The sequence below is a fragment of the Oncorhynchus clarkii genome, chromosome 3 (assembly GCF_045791955.1).
Source record: "Oncorhynchus clarkii lewisi isolate Uvic-CL-2024 chromosome 3, UVic_Ocla_1.0, whole genome shotgun sequence".
Taxonomy (NCBI): Eukaryota; Metazoa; Chordata; class Actinopteri; order Salmoniformes; family Salmonidae; genus Oncorhynchus; species Oncorhynchus clarkii.
The window spans coordinates 89,195,634-89,215,665 of NC_092149.1; the positions used below are offsets into that span (position 1 = coordinate 89,195,634).

General features: G+C 41.6%; 1 long non-coding RNA gene across 1 annotated transcript; it reads left to right on the forward strand.

Annotated features, from left to right (window-relative positions):
* The first annotated feature begins 5,693 nt into the window (after window positions 1-5,693).
* On the forward strand, window positions 5,694-7,128 carry LOC139406206 (uncharacterized). Its single transcript, XR_011633940.1, has 2 exons — window positions 5,694-6,363; window positions 6,824-7,128. It is a non-coding gene; the product is annotated as an uncharacterized lncRNA (long non-coding RNA).
* Window positions 7,129-20,032: the final 12,904 nt, after the last annotated feature.

Below are 20,032 nucleotides of genomic sequence, written 5' to 3' on the forward strand. Positions count from 1 at the left end.
ATAGGGCTCTGGTCTAAAGTAGTGCACTATATAGGGAATAGGGCTCTGGTCTAAAGTAGTGCACTATATAGGGAATAGGGCTCTGGTCTAAAGTAGTGCACTATATAGGGAATAGGGCCCTGGTCTAAAGTAGTGCACTATATAGGGAATAGGGCTCTGGTCTAATGTAGTGCACTATATAGGGAATAGGGCTCTGGTCTAAAGTAGTGCACTATATAGGGAATAGGGCTCTGGTCTAAAGTAGTGCACTATATAGGGAATAGGGCTCTGGTCTAAAGTAGTGCACTATATAGGGAATAGGGCCCTGGTCTAAAGTAGTGCACTATATAGGGAATAGGGCTCTGGTCTATAGTAGTGCACTATATAGGGAATAGGGCTCTGGTCTATAGTAGTGCACTATATAGGGAATAGCTTGCTGTTTCAGACACAGCCTGTTTCTGTCCATCCATCTGTCTGTAGTGTTCACAGATACATTGTGTTAATTCTATTCAAGATGTTTTGCAAAATGGTTAAAAGGCAGATGATTGGCTTATGTTTTAATGATCCTCTCAGATGGTCATGGCTTTGATTGGACAAAACGGTGCACAATGAAGGTCAAGCTGTACGATTGTCTGTTATGTTGATGGTGACGGGTCTAACCTGTTCTGTCTCTTTAGGTCACATTAGCTGTCCGTCTGTCTGTGTATACAGCTGCAGCTCCTGTCTCCAAGGGCCTCCTTTGGCCCTGCAGACAGACAGACAGACAGGAAGTACACTAAACTACAGGAAGTGCTAGGACAGCCAGGTCACGTAACAGAAAATATTCTAGAATTAAGTGAATGTTCTAGAAGCATCTCTAGACCAGACCAGATAGCCATGTAGCTCCTGACTGAGGGTGGACGTACGGAACGCCGTTTGGGTCAAAAAAGATACACTTTTAACTTGACACGTTAAATGACACAATTATATTATAGAATGTTGTGTGCTCTGAATTTACATGCGCAAGACAAGCTCACTTACTCTTGACGTTTTTCTTGCGCTGTACCCAATGATTGATGAAACCTTTGCTCGGTCGGTCGATGTCCTCATTGTGGTTTAACTTCTTGATTCTACTTGAGACGCATATGTCTCAAGTAGGCACCTGGAAATGCAAATGCGCTATGCTAAATGTACTCGTTAAAACTCAAACCTTGATCAAAATTCACAAGCAGGGTATTGAATTAAAGCTACACTCGTTGTGAACCTAGCCAACAAGTCAGATTTTTAAAATGCTTTTCGGCGAAAGCATGAGAAGCTATTATCTGATAGCATGCAACACCTCAAAATGCCTGAATGCGACGTAAACAAAGACTCTGCTTATCCGACGCAGCACAAAACGCAGAAATAAAATATAAAACATTCATTACCTTTGACGAGCTTCTTTCTTGGCACTCCTATATGCCCCATAAACATCACTATTGGGTCTTTTTTTCGTTTAAATCGGTCCATATATACCCAAAATAGCTTTCTATGGAAGCTGTGTCATTCAGAAAAAAACATTGTTTTTAAACGCTGCGTCATTTTTTAAAATTAAAAAAGTCGACGATAAACTTTCACAAAACACTTCGAAATCCTTTTGTAATCCAACTTTAGGTATTAGTAAACGTTTATAATCTATCAAAATGATTACAGGGCGATGTATATTCAATAGCTCCTCGTCTGCAAATCAATGGCTGCCAATGTCCACATTCACAGCATCCTGGTGGAGACTGGAAGAAACGGAATCCAGATAGTTGGATTTTCCAACAAAAAATTCAATTGAAAATGACGACAATGGCGACATCGTGTGGAATTTGTATGAATTGCATGCAGGTCGATATTACATTTTGTCCCCTTTTAACAACCCATGGAAGTGACTTATGGAAATTATTTTTAGCTTTCAGAGAGCAGTTTTTCTTGCGTTTTTCAATGAAACACATGATCTGTTATAGTCACAGCCGTGATTTAACCAGTTTTAGAAACTTCAGAGTGTTTTCTATCCACACATACTAATCATATGCATATACTATATTCCTGGCATGAGTAGCAGGACGCTGAAAAGTTGCGCGATTTTTAACAGAATGTTCGAAAAACAGACGTGTTTGATACGTATAAGGTACACACTTTATTCAAATATTTATGAAAAGCATATTGTTATATTTGGTAGCACTTATTTGTTTTCCCCTCGACTTCAATCCCATTTGATGGAACGGATGTGGGCGGAGCTAGGTCTACATAACGGTGCTAATTTAAAAAAAACTCACAAAAGCTCAGACGAAGGCCGATACGTAAAGCTCATTAAAGAGCAGTAATACTATCAAGAGCAGAGAACAGCGTGTAGGTTTCTTCTTTTGCTCATGCGCAAGCGCCACCACAGTCATCGAAGCTGTAAAAAATAATAGTCTGCAAACAAGCACACACTCCGGCCAAGATTGTGTTTAAAACACAGCATTGGTAATAAGTCATTATTTGTTTGACCAAATGGGAAAACATCTGCATGAGCATTTGAATTAAGATCGGGATCAAACATGTTAGCTATGTAGTACAATATTCTCCCATGTAACCATTCCATAGGCAAGGGAGAAAGGGTGGTGATGCTGCCGCCAGCCAGCTAGCCAGCCATATCCCAAGCAGTTATACCTGATTCATCCTAGCTAGTCAAAATACTGAATAATCAAGCGTTTTGTCAACATTGATGACAGTTTGGGATTTTTGGAGCTTCAGTTGATAAAAATAACTAGTTCGCTAGCAGGATAACACACTTAAAAGCCCACACGCGAGCCAGCTAGTACCTAGCTCACAAGCTAGTACCTAGCCCACAAACTAACGTTATAGTTAAGCAGCTAACTTCATCTGGCTAGTGTGGCTTGACCGGACCGGGGTCCGGCCAAAATACGTCTTAGGGGTATTTTAGATGATAAGATAGTAAGTTAGCTGACCATAGCTACTGAAACAAGTGTTGTTTTGCTATGTTTTGGGGGGGACATCCATCCATCCATCAGCTAGCTTTATTTCTGACCTGTACTTTCCCAGAGCGAACTAACTAGGTATGCTTCACGTGGCAAGTGTGCGAGACAACACTTTACCAGCATCATGACATATGAATTGGTGAATATATCGCTGTGACATATATGCAATACGAGTAGTAGTGTAATTAACCTCTCCTGCACCAGTGGGACGGTAGCGTCCCACCTCGACAACAGCCAGTGAAATTGCAGGGCGCCAAATTCAAAACAACAGAAATCCCATAATTAAAATTCCTCAAACATACAAGTATTATCCACCGTTTTAAAGATAAACTTCTTGTAAATCCAACCACAGTGTCTGATCTCAAAAAGGCTTTACTGCGAAAGCACACCATGCGATTATGTTAGTTCAGCGCCTAGTCACAGGAAACTATACAGCCATTTTTCCAGCCAAAGAGAGGAGTCACAAAAAGCAGAAATAGAGATAAAATGAATCACTTACCTTTGATGATCTTCATCAGGTGGCACTCATAGGACTTCATGTTACACAATACATGTATGTTTTGTTCGATGAAGTTCATATTTATATCCAAAAATCTCAGTTTACATTGGCGCGTTCTGGTCAGAAATGCATCGTCTCAAACAAACATCCGGTGAAAGTGCAGACAGCCACATCAAATTACAGAAATACTCATCATAAACATTGGTAAACGATACAAGTGTTAAGCATGGAAATATAGATAAACTTCTCCTTAATGCAACCGCTGTGTCAGATTTCAAAAGGCTTTACGGCGAAAGCACATCATGCGATTATGTTAGGTCAGCTCCAAGCCACAGAAACCCATACAGCCATTTTCCAGCCAAGGAGAGTGTCACAAAAGTCAGAAATAGCATTAAAATGAATCACTTACCTTTGATGATCTTCATCTGGTGGCACTCCCAGGTCTCCATGTTAGACAATAAATGTTTGTTTTGTTCGATAATGTCCCTCTTTATGACCAAAAACCTCAGTTTTGTCCAGTAATCCAGTAATAGAAGGCGTGTACACTCCAGACAAAAAGTTTTTTTTTAAGTACAATAAAAGTTAGTAGAAACATGCCAAACGATGTTTAAAATCAATCGTCCGGTTGTTTTTGTCATAAATAATATTTCAACCGGACAAAAGCTTCGTGAATAGGAAAGGAGAAACAAGAAAGGCGCGTTCCCGATCAGGCGCATGGCTGATAAATGGAGATTTCCACTGGCCACTGATTTGAAAGTGCTGTATCTCCCTCGTTTTTCAGAGTAAAGGCCTGAAACGATGCCTAAAGACTGGTCACATGTTGAGGAAGCCATAGAGCTCGTGAACTGGGTCCTAAGTCTTTGTATGGTGGATAGGCTTTCAATGGAAAAACAGCCTTTCAAAATAAGAGTACTTCCTGGTTGGATTTTCCTCTGGTTTTCGCCTGCCATATCAGTTCTGTTATACTCACAGACATTATTTTAACAGTTTTGGAAACTTTAGTGTTTTCTATCCAAATCTACTAATTATATGCATATCCTATCTTCTGGGCCTGAGTAGCAGGCAGTTTAATTTGGGCACTCTTTTCATCCAAAATTCCGAATGCTGCCCCCTACCCTAGTGAAGTAAATGTTTAGTAACTACTTTTTTTAAGTGATGAACGTTCAATTATTATGTGACTTGCAGTCATATTCAGGTCCTGATTGGTCAACAAGTTATTTGACTTCTTTTTTTTGACACGCAGTGACCCAAACGGCATTCCATTTGACACGCAGTGACCCAAACGGCATTCCATTTGACACGCAGTGACCCAAACGGCGTTCCATTTGACACGCAGTGACCCAAACGGCGTTCCATTTGACACGCAGTGACCCAAACGGCGTTCCATTTGACACGCAGTGACCCAAACGGCATTCCATTTGACACGCAGTGACCCAAACGGCGTTCCATTTGACACGCAGTGACCCAAACGGCGTTCCATTTGACACGCAGTGACCCAAACGGCGTTCCATTTGACACGCAGTGACCCAAACGGCGTTCCATTTGACACGCAGTGACCCAAACGGCGTTCCATTTGACACGCAGTGACCCAAACGGCATTCCATTTGACACGCAGTGACCCAAACGGCATTCCATTTGACACATTGTTGTTTCACACTAATGCCTTCTCTTTTAATGTCATTAGGTCCCAAATTGCACCCTATTCCATATGCCGGCCCATATGCCCTGTGAGCGTCCTGTTCCAGGGGGTTGTTATTGTACATCAAGCTGCCTCGATACAGAAACAGGAGATTGGCTCCTATGGTCCTTTCTGGCTCTGACCAGGGTTGCTTTATTAAGTAAGGGAAAGGAATATTGTGGCCAGTGTTTCATTTATAGATCGGGAGGTGGGTGACCTGGAGTGACCTGGGGAGTTCTGAGGTACCGAGAACAAAAAGTGATTAACAAAAAGCATTGCATGCCGATCACATTTGTGGCATAGAGCAGTAGAGGAACTTACAGGAGTTGCACACATGGAAAAAAAATTTTAGTAGCCTTGGGTGCAGGAACTGCCTCTTATAAACGCACTTCATGCCATTCCTGACATTTTACCAGACTGGAGACTTTGGCATAATTTGTTTTTGATGCTGCTTTCAAAAGAACTGAGAACTTGGAGCTGGCAAATCTCCGACTTCCAACTTCAGCAAAACAACTGGGGGAGAAAATGAGTTGAACGGTCATCCAACTCTGGCCTCTTTCTAGAGCTCTGACTTTCCGACCTGAAAATGACTGACGTCATGATTCAATCCTAGTTTTTTCCCCCCAGAGTTCCCAGTTGTTCTGAAACCACAGTGTTGTCTTGAATCCATCAATAGCCCGGCCTAGGTGTGTGGAGACACAGTGTAGGCTACAATATGAGGAAGAAAGTATAGTCCTAAAAATGCTTTCCAATTTTACTGACTCACCCCCCATGATGCACAGCTCACTCACTGCTGATGGCTTATGGGCTCGTGCCAAAAGCCTCTATCTCTCGTTTTAAAACAATATTTGGAAGTTGATCTAATATGTTGGTTGATTAAAGCAGACAGAGTATAGTCTTCTCTTTTCAGCAGGAGCCATTTTCTTTCCAACCAGTGTTTTTCCGTAGTTGTGGTTGGGAACGGACTAGTTTTTACATTCTTAGTAGTAAGAAGAGGCTGTAGCATGAACTAAGACCACATCTGGCTGTGGTGATCTGTCTGTCTGTCTGTGTGTTGTTTGGTTAAAACCAGGCATGCCCATTGGTTCATCTAGTAAGTCAGTACCTAGAAATCTACAATCCACATTGAGGTCATTAGAGATCAGCCAAACTGAAATGATGTGTAGACTGGAAGGTGAATGTGTGTACTACATCATACACAACGTTGTGTAGAGTGGAAGGTAAACATGTGTACTACATCATACACAACGTTGTGTAGAGTGGACGGTAAACATGTGTACTACATCATACACAACGTTGTGTAGAGTGGAAGGTAAACATGTGTACTACATCATACACAACGTTGTGTAGAGTGGAAGGTAAACATGTGTACTACATCATACACAACGTTGTGTAGAGTGGAAGGTAAACATGTGTACTACATCATACACAACGTTGTGTAGAGTGGAAGGTAAACATGTGTACTACATCATACACAACGTTGTGTAGAGTGGAAGGTAAACATGTGTACTACATCATACACAACGTTGTGTAGAGTGGAAGGTAAACATGTGTACTACATCATACACAACGTTGTGTAGAGTGGAAGGTAAACGTGTGTACTACATCATACACAACGTTGTGTAGAGTGGAAGGTAAACATGTGTACTACATCATACACAACGTTGTGTAGAGTGGAAGGTAAACATGTGTACTACATCATACACAACGTTGTGTAGAGTGGAAGGTAAACATGTGTACTACATAATCATACCGCTGCCTTTTACGTCTGTCAACAGGAAGTGACATCAGCAGCATTTAAACAGTTCTGTCCTTAAATTTCAGGTCAAGAACAACAAGATAAATGGTGAAAAACAACCTAAACATTATTAACTGAAGGTCAAAGGAGCTCTATAAAGTCAACAATATTCTTAGATACATTGCTGTAACGGGGGAAAATAAAAACCTAAAATGCATTTAAACTGAATAAAAATGTGCAAATCATACCTCTGCATATCTCAGTGCATTTTTGTGTCTGACCGAGTGTTTCTGTTTATTTGTTTATATGTAGTCACAGTTTAAACTTGCATTGCTATGATGGGGAGAGCTGTGTGTATTGTGAAGTGTGTGTGTAGATCACTTAGTGGGAGTCAGGGTGACCTACACTACATTCCACTGTGCTGACAGAGGGTCCGGCTCCCCATCTGACATTGGCTCCTGTGTGTCACCTGACCCCTTATTGGAGTTGTGATTGGCTCCTCACTGAGCCTGGATTTACAGTTCGTTCGGAAAGTATTCAGACCCCTGGACTTTTTCCAAATGTTAAGTTACAGCCTTATTCTAAATGGATAAAAAAAAAATAAAAAAAAACATCTCAATCTACACACAATACCCTGTATAAATATATATTTTGTTTGTTTTAATGTAGCCTTTATATAACTAGGCAAGTCTGTAATGACGAAGCAATAACAGGTTTTTAGAAATGTTTGCAAAAAAAACATACCTTATTTACATAAGTATTCAGACCCTTTACTACGAGACTCTAAATTGATCTCAGGTGCATCCTGTTTCCATTGATCATCCTTGAGATGTTTCTACAACTTGATTGTAAATTCTGTAAATTCAATTGATTGGACATGATTTAGAAAGACATACACCTGTCTATATAAGGTCCCACAGTTGACAGTGCATGTCAGAGCAAAAACCAAGCCATGAGGTTGAAGGAATTGTCCGTAGAGCTCCGAGACAGGATTGTGTCGAGGCTCAGATCTGGGGAAGCGTACCAAAACATTTCTGCAGCATTGAAGGTCCCCAACAACATCATTCTTAAATGTAAGAAGTTTGGAACCACGTCTTCCCAGAGCTGACAGAAACATAAACCTTTTACCTCATAAGTAGACATTTGTGCAAATGATTAACAAAGTCCTTCCACCAGGTGGCTGATGAGATGTGTTGGCACGACTGCCATGTTGCATCTCCATCCCAAAGCCCTTGCATGGAAATGTACCTCGCCAGACTGCCAAGAACCTTGCCCTCACCCAGGCCAAGGTGACGAGACACGGTAGTGATGACAACATAGGCCTTGTTGATCTCTGCACCAGACAGGATGCTCTAGCCAGCGTACTTGGGATCCAACATGTACGCTGTGACGTGTATGGGCTCCAGGCAGAAGTCTTCACGCTTTTTGATGTATTTCAGAACTGCAGTTTCCTCTGCTTGGAGCAACAGTGAAGTGGGCAGGGCAGTACGGATTTCTTCTCTTACATCTGCAAGCAGAGTCTGAACATCAGACAGGATGGCATTGTCTCCCTCAATCCGAGCAATGTCTACTGCTATAGGTTTCAGGAGTTTCAGGCTGCTTACCACTCTCTCCCAAAATACATCATCCAGGAGGATCCTCTTAATGGGGCTGTCCATATCGGCAGACTGTGATATGGCCATTTCTTGGAGAGACTCCTTCCCCTCCAGGAGACCGTCAAACATGATGACAACACCACCCCAACAGGTGTTGATGGGCAGCTTCGATGTGGTGCTCTTATTCTTCTCACTTTGCTTGGTGAGATAGATTGCTGCTATAACTTGATGACCCTTCACCTCCCTAACCAGCTCCTTGGCTCTCTTGTAGAGTGCATCCATTGTTTTCAGTGTCATGATGTCCTTGAGGAGCAGATTCAATGCATGAGCAGCACAGCCAAAGGTTGTGATGTGAGGGTAGGACTCCTCCACTTTAAACCAAGCAGCCTTCATGTTCACAGCATTGTCTGTCACAAGTGCAAATACCTTCTGTGGTCCAAGGTCATTGATGACTGCCTTCAGCTCATCTGCAATGTAGAGGCCGGTGTGTCTGTTGTCCCTGGGGTCTGTGCTCTTGTAGAATACTGGTTGAGAGGTGGAGATGATGTAGTTAATTATTCCTTGCAATACAATCTGCTTTCTCTATGATTTGCTTGACCTTCACTTGAACTCTGTTGAACTCTGTATCCAGCAAATGAGTAGATAAAGCATGTCTGGTTGAAGGGGTGTATGCTGGTTGAAGAACATTCAGTAATCTCTTCCAATGCACATTGCCTGTGAGCATCAGAGGTGAACCAGTTGTACACACAGCTCGAGCAAGACATTCATCAGCATTTTTCTGACTACATTCCTCCATGGAGTCAAAACAAAGGACCATGAGCCGTTGCTATCGATAAGGTGTCTGATTCCAGGAGGACCATGAGCCGTTGCCATCGATAAGGTGTCTGATTCCAGGAGGACCATGAGCCGTTGCCATCGATAAGGTGTCAGAGTCATCATTTTCACCTTGAATATAAGTAGAGGGACTTTTGTCAGAGGTTGCTTGTTGTGAGCGCTGAGGGAACTTTATGCACTTGGCCAGATGACTCTGCATCTTTGTTGCATTCCTCACATGATTTGGAACAGTATTTTGCAAATGTACACAGATTTTCCTTCTACATTAGCTGCAGTGAAATGTTTCCACGGTATTTTCTTGTAAAGATTTTAAAAAAAGGAAAAAAAACAATTCCAGATAAATAGTTAAGCAGTTAGATTAAACAACTCCTTTGTAAGATAAATGTTTTTAAATGAAATGTATGGAAACAGGTGAATTAACACTCCTCAGTTAGCAGGCTCAAGCAAGCTAAAACCCACATGGTAGCAAAAACTAACTAGCAGAAATTGTTAACAAGTTAGAAATGATTTAAACACACTTTGCTGTAGGCTACTATTTACTAGTTAACAAAAAAATGCATGTATGTCATATAAACTATATTCACCCCGCCCAGTATTGTAATCAAAACTCACCAGAAAGCATGTAGTCCTTGGCTCAGACAGTGTAGTAGTGTGGGTTGAATAGCATCTCATTAGTGTGCAAGATCTTGAGAAATACATGTGATGGCAGAATGCACTGTGCATGCAGAGGGTTGCAATTCCATTGGATTGGGGATAGTTTAACCAGAATATGCCACAAGACCTAGAATTGCCTTGTGTGTATCCCACAAAAAGGTTCACTGTTATAAGCTAACCTTTTTTGATGAATTTCAGAATGTCCGGGCTTAACTTCCCATGGAAAATTCCCGTAAACTTTCCGACCCTTTGCAACCCTAGTTAGGATCGAGAGAAAGATGAACGGAGCAAAGTGCAGAGAGATCCTTGATGAAAACCTGCTCCGGAGCGCTCAGGACCTCAGACTGTGGCGAAGGTTCACCTTCGAACAGGACATCAACCCTAAGCACACAGCCAAGACAACGCAGGAGTGGCTTCAGGACAAGTCTCTGAATGTCCTTGAGTGGTCCAGTCAGAGCCCGGACTTGAACTCGATCGAACATCTCTGGAGAGACCTGAAAATAGCTGTGTCGACGCTCCCCATCCAACCTGACAGAGCTTTAGAGGGTCTGCAGAGAAGAATGGGAGAAACTCCCCAAATACAGGTTTGCCAAGCTTGTAGCGTCATACCCAAGAAGACTCGAGGCTGTAATCGCTGCCAAAGGTGCTTCAACAAATTACTGAGTAAAGGGTCTGAATACTTATGTAAATGTGATATTTGTATTTTTTTATTATACATTTGCAAACATTTCTATGAACCTGATGTTGCTTTGCCATTGTGGGGTATTGTGATGTCATTGTGGGGTATTGTGATGTCATTGTGGGGTATTGTGATGTCATTATGGGGTATTGTGATGTCATTGTGGGGTATTGTGTGTAGATTGATGAAGGGGGAAAAAGCTATTTAATCCATTTTAGAATAAGGCTGTAACGTAACAAAATGTGGAAAAAGTGAAGGGGTCTGAACACTTTCCAAATGCGCTGTAAATAGAGATACAGGGCTCATCGGCATCCTGCAAAAGACACAGAGAGAAAGAGCCTTCATTGTTACTTTATTTGCTTTCAGATGGGAAGACAGGCAGACAGGAAGTGTTTAAAGCCTGAGTGTCCTCAACTCTCTGTGTACTTAATAATCGATAGGATAAGCTCTTTCTCCCTCCTCTCTCTCTTTCTCCCTCCTCTCTCTCTTTCTCCCTCATCTCTCTCTCTCCATCTCTCTCTCTCCATCTCTCTCCCTCCTCTCTCCTTCTCCCTCCTCTCTCTTTCTCCCTCTCTCTTTCTCCCTCCTCTCTCTTTCTCCCTCCTCTCTCTTTCTCCCTCCTCTCTCTTTCTCCCTCTTCTCTCCCTCTTTTCTCTCTTCTCATTCCTTTCTCATAATTCCTCCATCTTTTGTTGATCTGTGGAAGCAGAACATCTAGATCATCAGAACCTTTCACCACAAAATGACATGTCTTTTCACTCTGTGGGGTCTATGAATAAACTGAAAACATAGCTGTCTGCCAAGTGTACTGCATCATACTAGAGCTTGTTTTTAAAGTGTTGTCTGTTCTATTAGCAAACTATTTGATTAATTTAGGCCAATAATAAATAGTTTACAGATCAAATTCAATTTAGAAAAATAATGTTAGTGTGTAGTCTTTGTTGTGCAAAAACATGGCCTTTGGCAGGTACGTTCCATATGAAAGGTATTCCCACCCGAGTACGTTCCATATGAAAGGTATTCCCACCCGAGTACGTTCCATATGAAAGGTATTCCCACCCGAGAACGTTTGAAAGGTATTCCCAAGTAAATGGAATACAATTCCCTTTTTTATGCACTTTTCCCCCTACGCGTATTCTTACCTTGAACTTCAGCATAATATTTGCGCTATTTGTTTGGGGTGTAAATATATACAAATGAAGGTGTGTCTACTAGAAGTCGAACGATTATGATTTTTCAACGCCGATACCGATTATTGGAGGACCCAAATGCCGATACCGATTAATCGGCCGATTTAAAAAAAAATAATAATAATAATAAAAAAAAATAAAAAAAAATGTAACACTTATTTTAACTTAATATAATACATCAATAAAATCTATTTAGCCTCAAATAAATAATTAAACATGTTCAATTTGGTTGAAATAATGCAAAAACAAAGTGTTGGAGAAGTAAAAGTGCAATATGTGCCATGTAAAAAAGCTAACGTTTGAGTTCCTTGCTCAGAACATGAGAACATATGAAAGTTGGTGGTTCCTTTTAACATGAGACTTCAATATCCCAAGGTAAGAGGTTTTAGGTAATATAGTATTTATAGGACTATTTCTCTCTATACCATTTGTATTTCATATACGTTTGACTATTGGAGGTTCTTATAGGCACTATAGTATTGCCAGTGTAACAGTATAGCTTCCCTCCCTACCTGGGCTCGAACCACAAACACATCGACAACAGCCACCCTCGAAGCAGCGTTACCCATCGCTCCTTGCAGAGCGAGGGGAATAACTACTCCAAGCCTCAGAGCGAGTGACGTTTGAAACACAATTAGCGCGCACCCGCTAACTAGCTAGCCATTTCACATCGGTTACACCAGCCATTAGGCTTGAACTCATAAACAGTGCTGTGCTTGCGAAGAGCTGCTGGCAAAACGCACGAAAGTGCTGTTTGAATGAATGCTTACAAGCCTGCTGCTGCCTACCATCGCTCAGTTAGACTGCTCTATCAAATCATAGACTTAGTTATAACATAATAACACACAGAAATACGAGCCTTAGGTCATTGATATGGTCTAATCCGGAAACGTTTATTTCAGTGAAATACGGAACCGTTTGGTATTTTATCTAACGGGTGGCATCCATAAGTCTAAATATTCCTGTTCCATTGCACAACCTTCAATGTTATGTCATAATTACTTAAAATTCTGGCAAATGAGTTCGCAATGAGCCAGGCCGCCCAACCTGTTGCATATACCCCGACTCTGAACGCAAGAGAAATGACACAATTTCGCCTGGTTAATATTGCCTGCTAAACTGGATTTCTTTTAGCTAAATATGCAGGTTTAAAAATATATATTTCTGTGTATTGATTTTAAGAAAGGCATTGGTGTTTATGGTTAGGTACAGTCGTCCAAAGATTGCTTTTTCCGCGAATGCGCTTTTGTTAAATCATCCCCCAGCGTTGCATCGATTATATGCAACGCAGGACACGCTAGATAAACTAGTAAAATCATCAACCATAACTAGTGATTATTATTGATTGATTGTTTTTTATAAGATACGTTTAATGCTAGTTAGCAACTTACCTTGGCTTACTGCATTCGCGTAACAGGCAGTCTCCTTGTGGAGTGCAACGAGAGAGAGGCAGGTCGTTATTGCGTTGGACTAGTTAACTGTAAGGTTGCAAGATTGGATCCCCTGAGCTGACAAGGTAAAAATCTGTCATTCTGCCCCTGAACAAGGTAGTTAACCCACCTTTCCTAGGCCGTCATTGAAAATAAGAATGTGTTCTTAACTGACTTGCCTAGTTAAATAAAGGGATAAAAAAATAAATATATATATTTTTTTTTTTATCGGCGGCCAAAAATACCGATTGTTATAAAAACTTGAAATCGGCCCTAATTAATCGGCCATTCTGATTAATCGGTCGACCTCTAGTGTCTATAGATGCACCTTATTCTGACCTTGACTTAATTCCCCTCATAATTCCACCACCTTTGTGTGATGAAACGATGACTAAGGTCTAGCAACCTGTAAATTCCAAGTGCAAAAACATCTATTTTTTTTCTGATAGAAATAACACTATTTTCGAATCCACTGCTATTAATAAGATAAAGGTAAATGAGCGAGCTGTTAGGACCGGGGGATTGTAAACATATAAGACAATTGTTTCAGATCTATTTGACCTTATGATCGCTGGAGACAACTGTGTAACCAGTCATATGGCAGCAAACTGAAGCATATCGACATGGTACCTTTTCCACAGTGAGGTTTATGAAAACATGGCCGTATAAGTATTTTTAGTCAGATCCTAATTGTGATGTCAACTTTTATGTTCCTTTTGATGGTATAGAATGTCCTTCTTGCCTTGTCTCTCAGATCGTTCACAGCTTTGTGGAAGTTACCTGTGGCGCTGATGTTTAGGCCGAGGTAGGTGTAAATCTTTGTCTAGATATAATTTGTATTTGTTGTCCTGGCAACTGGACCTGTTTTGGAACACCATTATTTTTGAATTACTGAGATTCACTGTCAGGGCCCAGGTCTGACAGAATCTGTGCAGAAAGGAAAGGGGGATACCTAGTCAGTTGTACAAGATCTAGGTGCTGCTGTAGGCCCTCCTTCGTTGGGGACAGAAGCACCAGATCATCAGAAAACAGTTGACATTTGACTTCAGAGTAGGGTGAGGCCGGGTACTGCAGACAGTTCTAGTGTCTTCACCAATTCATTGATATATATATGTTGAAGAGGGTGGGTCTCAAGCTGCATCCCTATCTCACCCCACAGCTCTGTGGAAAGAAATATGTGTGTTTATTGCCAGTTCTGACCGCACACTTAGTGTTTGTGTTCATTGATTTTATAATATTGAATATTTATACAATTCTAGGTTCCCCCCCAACACCGCTTTCCATCAGTTTGTACACCTTTCTTGAAATCAACAAAACATGAGTAAACTTTTGTTTTGTTTGTTTGTCTATGAGGGTGTGCAGGTTGTATACGTGGTCTGTTGTGAGGTATTTTGGTAAGAAGCACATTTGAAATTTGCTCAGGACATTGTTTTCAACGTTGGAAATGTTGGAGTCTGCTGTTGATGATACTGCAAAGGATTTTCCAGAGGATACTGTTGACACAGAATCCGCAGTAATTATTGGGATCAAATTGATCTCCACTTTTGTGGATTGGGGTGATCAGACCCAAGCTATAGGCTTCTGTAGCCATGATAGCCAAACAAGTTGATTCATGATTTCTAGAATGTTTTAATTTATGCCCAGTCTTTTCACTGTATTTTTTAAAGTTTGTATCGTGTTAAATATTAGCCACTACCGGTAGCCACCATCAGTTATCACTTTAGTGTTAGTTTCCTTACATTATCATCATTCCATTATATTATTAGTTGACCTTTCTTTCTCCTGTCTAATCTGTGTAGTTGCATTAGTGGATCTTATTAGGCGTATTACACGTTGGCCAATCATTCGTAGCCTATTGGATTCATTATGGGAACTCTGACCCTACATAGCAGTTTAAACCTGGTCTAACAACAACTGGACCGTTGTCGTCACAGTCACATGAGGATTATTAGTGTTGATTTACAGGACTACTATTCCAACTACACACTTTCTCACCTTCCAATATTTAATGGATTGAACAATTTAATATGTCAGCTTTCAGGATGAATCGAACCACTATTTTTGATTCACCAATATATTTGGTGAATATATTAAATATGATATAATATTATATATTTAATATATATTAAAGGCTTTCCAATCCTGTCTTTTCATTATTCAGATTTCCTGAATAATATACAAGATCAGAGTATTTCAATTGGTGCTGAACAGGAGATGAATATGTGTGTATTTACATGACATATTAATACATTATTTACTTTCTGTTTTGATCTCTAATATTCTGAACACTTCTCTCCATATATTCTAGAGAAAATTATAAATTCAAGTTACACCCAATTTAAACGGGATTTAGCTTTAGATAAATGTACTCAAACCCCTATTGAATGAAAAGGATTTTGCCGGTGGCCAGCAAGTGGGAGGGTTTTCAGTAGTTGAATTATACTGAACAAACATCTAAATGCATACATACAACATTTTAAAATATGTTATTGTGGTACAGTTCATATAAAGACATTGTTAGGCCTTAATCTATGGATTTCACATGACTGGGCCACCCACTTGGCAGCCAGGCCCAGCCAGTCAGAATGAGTTTGACGTGGTTACATGTGGGCTTCGGTTGTGAGGCCGGTTAGACGTACTGCCAAATTCTCTTAAACAATGTTGGAGGCGGCTTATGGTAGAGAGATTAACATTCAATTCTCTGGCAACAGCTCTGGTGGACATTCCTGCAGTCAGCATGGCAATTGCACTCTCCCTCCACTTGAGACATCTGTGGCATTGTGTTGTGTGACAAAACTGCCTTTTATTGTCACCAGCACAAGGTGCACCTGTGTAATGACCATGTTGTTTAAATCAACTTTTTGATATACCACACTTGTCAGGTGGATGGATATATTTTATTTTCAGGGTTGGGTCAGCTTAATATTGCGGAAAGAATATTGGTTCCATCAATGTAATTGTCTGCATCATTTCCAATCCCCCATATATTTTTGGGGTAAATATATATATGTATCCATTTACATACACACATGCATATACATACGTACCCATATATACATACGTACCCATATATACATATACCCATATATACATACACACACCTATATACATACAGTGGGGCAAATACTTATTTTCCACCATATTTTGCAAATCAATTCATTAAAAATCCTACAAAGTGATTTTCTGGATTTTTTTTCTTCTCATTTTGTCTGTCATAGTTGAAGTGTACCTATGATGAAAATTACAGGCCTCTCATCTTTTAAAGTGGGAGAACTTGCACACTTGGTGGCTGACTAAATACTTTTTTGCCCCACTGTGTGTATTAACACCTGAGTCAATACTTTGTAGAAGCACCTTTGTCTTCGGTATGTCTGGATCAGCTTTGAGTCGTCTTCGGTATGTCTGGATCAGCTTTGAGTCGTCTTGGGTATGTCTGGATCAGCTTTGAGTCGTCTTGGGTATGTCTGGATCAGCTTTGAGTCGTCTTCGGTATGTCTGGATCAGCTTTGAGTCGTCTTCGGTATGTCTGGATCAGCTTTGAGTCGTCTTCGGTATGTCTGGATCAACTTTGAGTCGTCTTCGGTATGTCTGGATCAGCTTTGAGTCGTCTTGGGTATGTCTGGATCAGCTTTGAGTCGTCTTCGGTATGTCTGGATCAGCTTTGAGTCGTCTTCGGTATGTCTGGATCAGCTTTGAGTCGTCTTCGGTATGTCTGGATCAACTTTGAGTCGTCTTCGGTATGTCTGGATCAGCTTTGAGTCGTCTTCGGTATGTCTGGATCAGCTTTGAGTCGTCTTCGGTATGTCTGGATCAGCTTTGAGTCGTCTTCGGTATGTCTGGATCAGCTTTGAGTCGTCTTGGGTATGTCTGGATCAGCTTTGAGTCGTCTTCGGTATGTCTGGATCAGCTTTGAGTCGTCTTCGGTATGTCTGGATCAGCTTTGAGTCATCTTGGGTATGTCTGGATCAGCTTTGAGTCGTCTTCGGTATGTCTGGATCAGCTTTGAGTCGTCTTCGGTATGTCTGGATCAGCTTTGAGTCGTCTTCGGTATGTCTGGATCAGCTTTGAGTCGTCTTCGGTATGTCTGGATCAGCTTTGAGTCGTCTTGGGTATGTCTGGATCAGCTTTGAGTCGTCTTCGGTATGTCTGGATCAGCTTTGAGTCGTCTTCGGTATGTCTGGATCAGCTTTGAGTCGTCTTCGGTATGTCTGGATCAGCTTTGAGTCGTCTTGGGTATGTCTGGATCAGCTTTGAGTCGTCTTCGGTATGTCTGGATCAGCTTTGAGTCGTCTTCGGTATGTCTGGATCAGCTTTGAGTCGTCTTGGGTATGTCTGGATCAGCTTTGAGTCGTCTTCGGTATGTCTGGATCAGCTTTGAGTCGTCTTCGGTATGTCTGGATCAGCTTTGAGTCGTCTTGGGTATGTCTGGATCAGCTTTGAGTCGTCTTCGGTATGTCTGGATCAGCTTTGAGTCTTCGGTATGTCTGGATCAGCTTTGAGTCGTCTTGGGTATGTCTGGATCAGCTTTGAGTCGTCTTCGGTATGTCTGGATCAGCTTTGAGTCGTCTTCGGTATGTCTGGATCAGCTTTGAGTCGTCTTCGGTATGTCTGGATCAGCTTTGAGTCGTCTTCGGTATGTCTGGATCAGCTTTGAGTCGTCTTGGGTATGTCTGGATCAGCTTTGAGTCGTCTTCGGTATGTCTGGATCAGCTTTGAGTCGTCTTCGGTATGTCTGGATCAGCTTTGAGTCGTCTTCGGTATGTCTGGATCAGCTTTGAGTCGTCTTGGGTATGTCTGGATCAGCTTTGAGTCGTCTTCGGTATGTCTGGATCAGCTTTGAGTCGTCTTCGGTATGTCTGGATCAGCTTTGAGTCGTCTTCGGTATGTCTGGATCAGCTTTGAGTCGTCTTCGGTATGTCTGGATCAGCTTTGAGTCGTCTTCGGTATGTCTGGATCAACTTTTCACATCTGGATTAGGGGATTTTCTATTATTCCTGGCATATTTTCTTCAGCTCTGTCAAGTTAGTTGGTGGTAGAGAACAGCCATCTAAGTCTTTCCACAGGTTTTCAATGGGATTCAAGTCTAGGCTTTGGCTGGGTCACTCAAGGACTTTCACATTCTTGCTCTGAAGCCATTCCAGTGTTGCTTTGGCTGTATGCTTGGGGTCATTGTCCTGTTGGAATGTAAAGCTGCACTCTGAAGCAGGTTCTCATCAAGGATTTGCCTGTAATTGGCTCCATTCATTGTTCCCTCTATCCTTACTAGTCTCCCAGTCCCTGCTGCTGAAAAGCATCCCCAAAGCATGACTTGGGCCACCGTGGTCGATGTTTTGTTTGGGTTACCACAGTTCTCCTGTGGTTTTGAGACGTGGGCCACCGTGGTCGATGTTTTGTTTGGGTTACCACAGTTCTCCTGTGGGTTTGAGACGTGGGCCACCGTGGTCGATGTTTTGTTTGGGTTACCACAGTTCTCCTGTGGGTTTGAGATGTGGGCTAACGAGCAGACTGCACATTTACAGTATCAAGATTACCACAGTTCTCCTGTGGGTTTGAGCCGTGGTTCATCGACTCTGGTCGATGTTATGCAGTGCTCGTTTTTACCAAGTCACGATAGGTGTTCTGTTGTTTTGAACTGGCGGTTGGTTCCCTGTTACGTATGCTGACACTTCACAGAGTAAGTGTTGTTCTTGGAACCGTGGGTTCTAGAGACTTGGGCTGCTGTGGCAGCATGTTAAACACCCCTACATTGGTCGTTGACTCCCCATATCCTAGCTCTACACATCCTCTGTTAAACCTTGTTCCCTCCTTCAGGGAACAGTAGTTGTATTCATAACTGTATGTTATACTCTGCACCAGCACAGGTAAACTTAAGAATTCAGACCATAGAGCTCCTATAGTTTCTATATGTAATTCTGTTTCAGACATTAAGACACTCACCTGACAGGGCAGAGACAGCAGTAGCACAAGGATCAGTCCCCATGATACAATCTCTTCTCTACCTCTTCATCGACCCATTCAAATCTGTATGGGGTGAACGCAGGTAGTATTTGAAAAGTTGTTTCTCAGTTCTGATGATGATAGATCTAGCTGGTCTCTTGTGTATTTCTCAGTTCTGATGATAAGATGTGTCGCCAGGTAAACAGTATTGATATCAGACAGACCCTGCAACATGCCCTGTACACACACACACACACACACACACACAGTCTGGGGTGTTCATAACAGGAGGATGTCATCTCAGGACAGCCATTTTGTTTTTCTATACATTCAACCATCTTAGGTTTAGTAACAACCTTTCACAAGTGTTTAAATGCACTATTCACATGGTTAACCACGGTTCTGGCACGTTCATAATGGACTGCTGCCCGATGACATTAGGAAGTTATTTTTAATGATCTATGGTTTCCAGGTTTAGGAGACAAGAGGAGACATAACAGGGTGTAAAGTCAGACCTGTGTTCTACACATCCTAGCTCTACAACCATCTGAAGTTCTACACATCCTAGCTCTACAACCAGCTGAAGTTCTACACATCCTAGCTCTACAACCAGCTGAAGTTCTACACATCCTAGCTCTACAACCAGCTGAAGATCTACACATCCTAGCTCTACAACCATCTGAAGATCTACACATCCTAGCTCTACAACCATCTGAAGATCTACACATCCTAGCTCTACAACCATCTGAAGATCTACACATCCTAGCTCTACAACCATCTGAAGTTCTACACATCCTAGCTCTACAACCATCTGAAGTTCTACACATCCTAG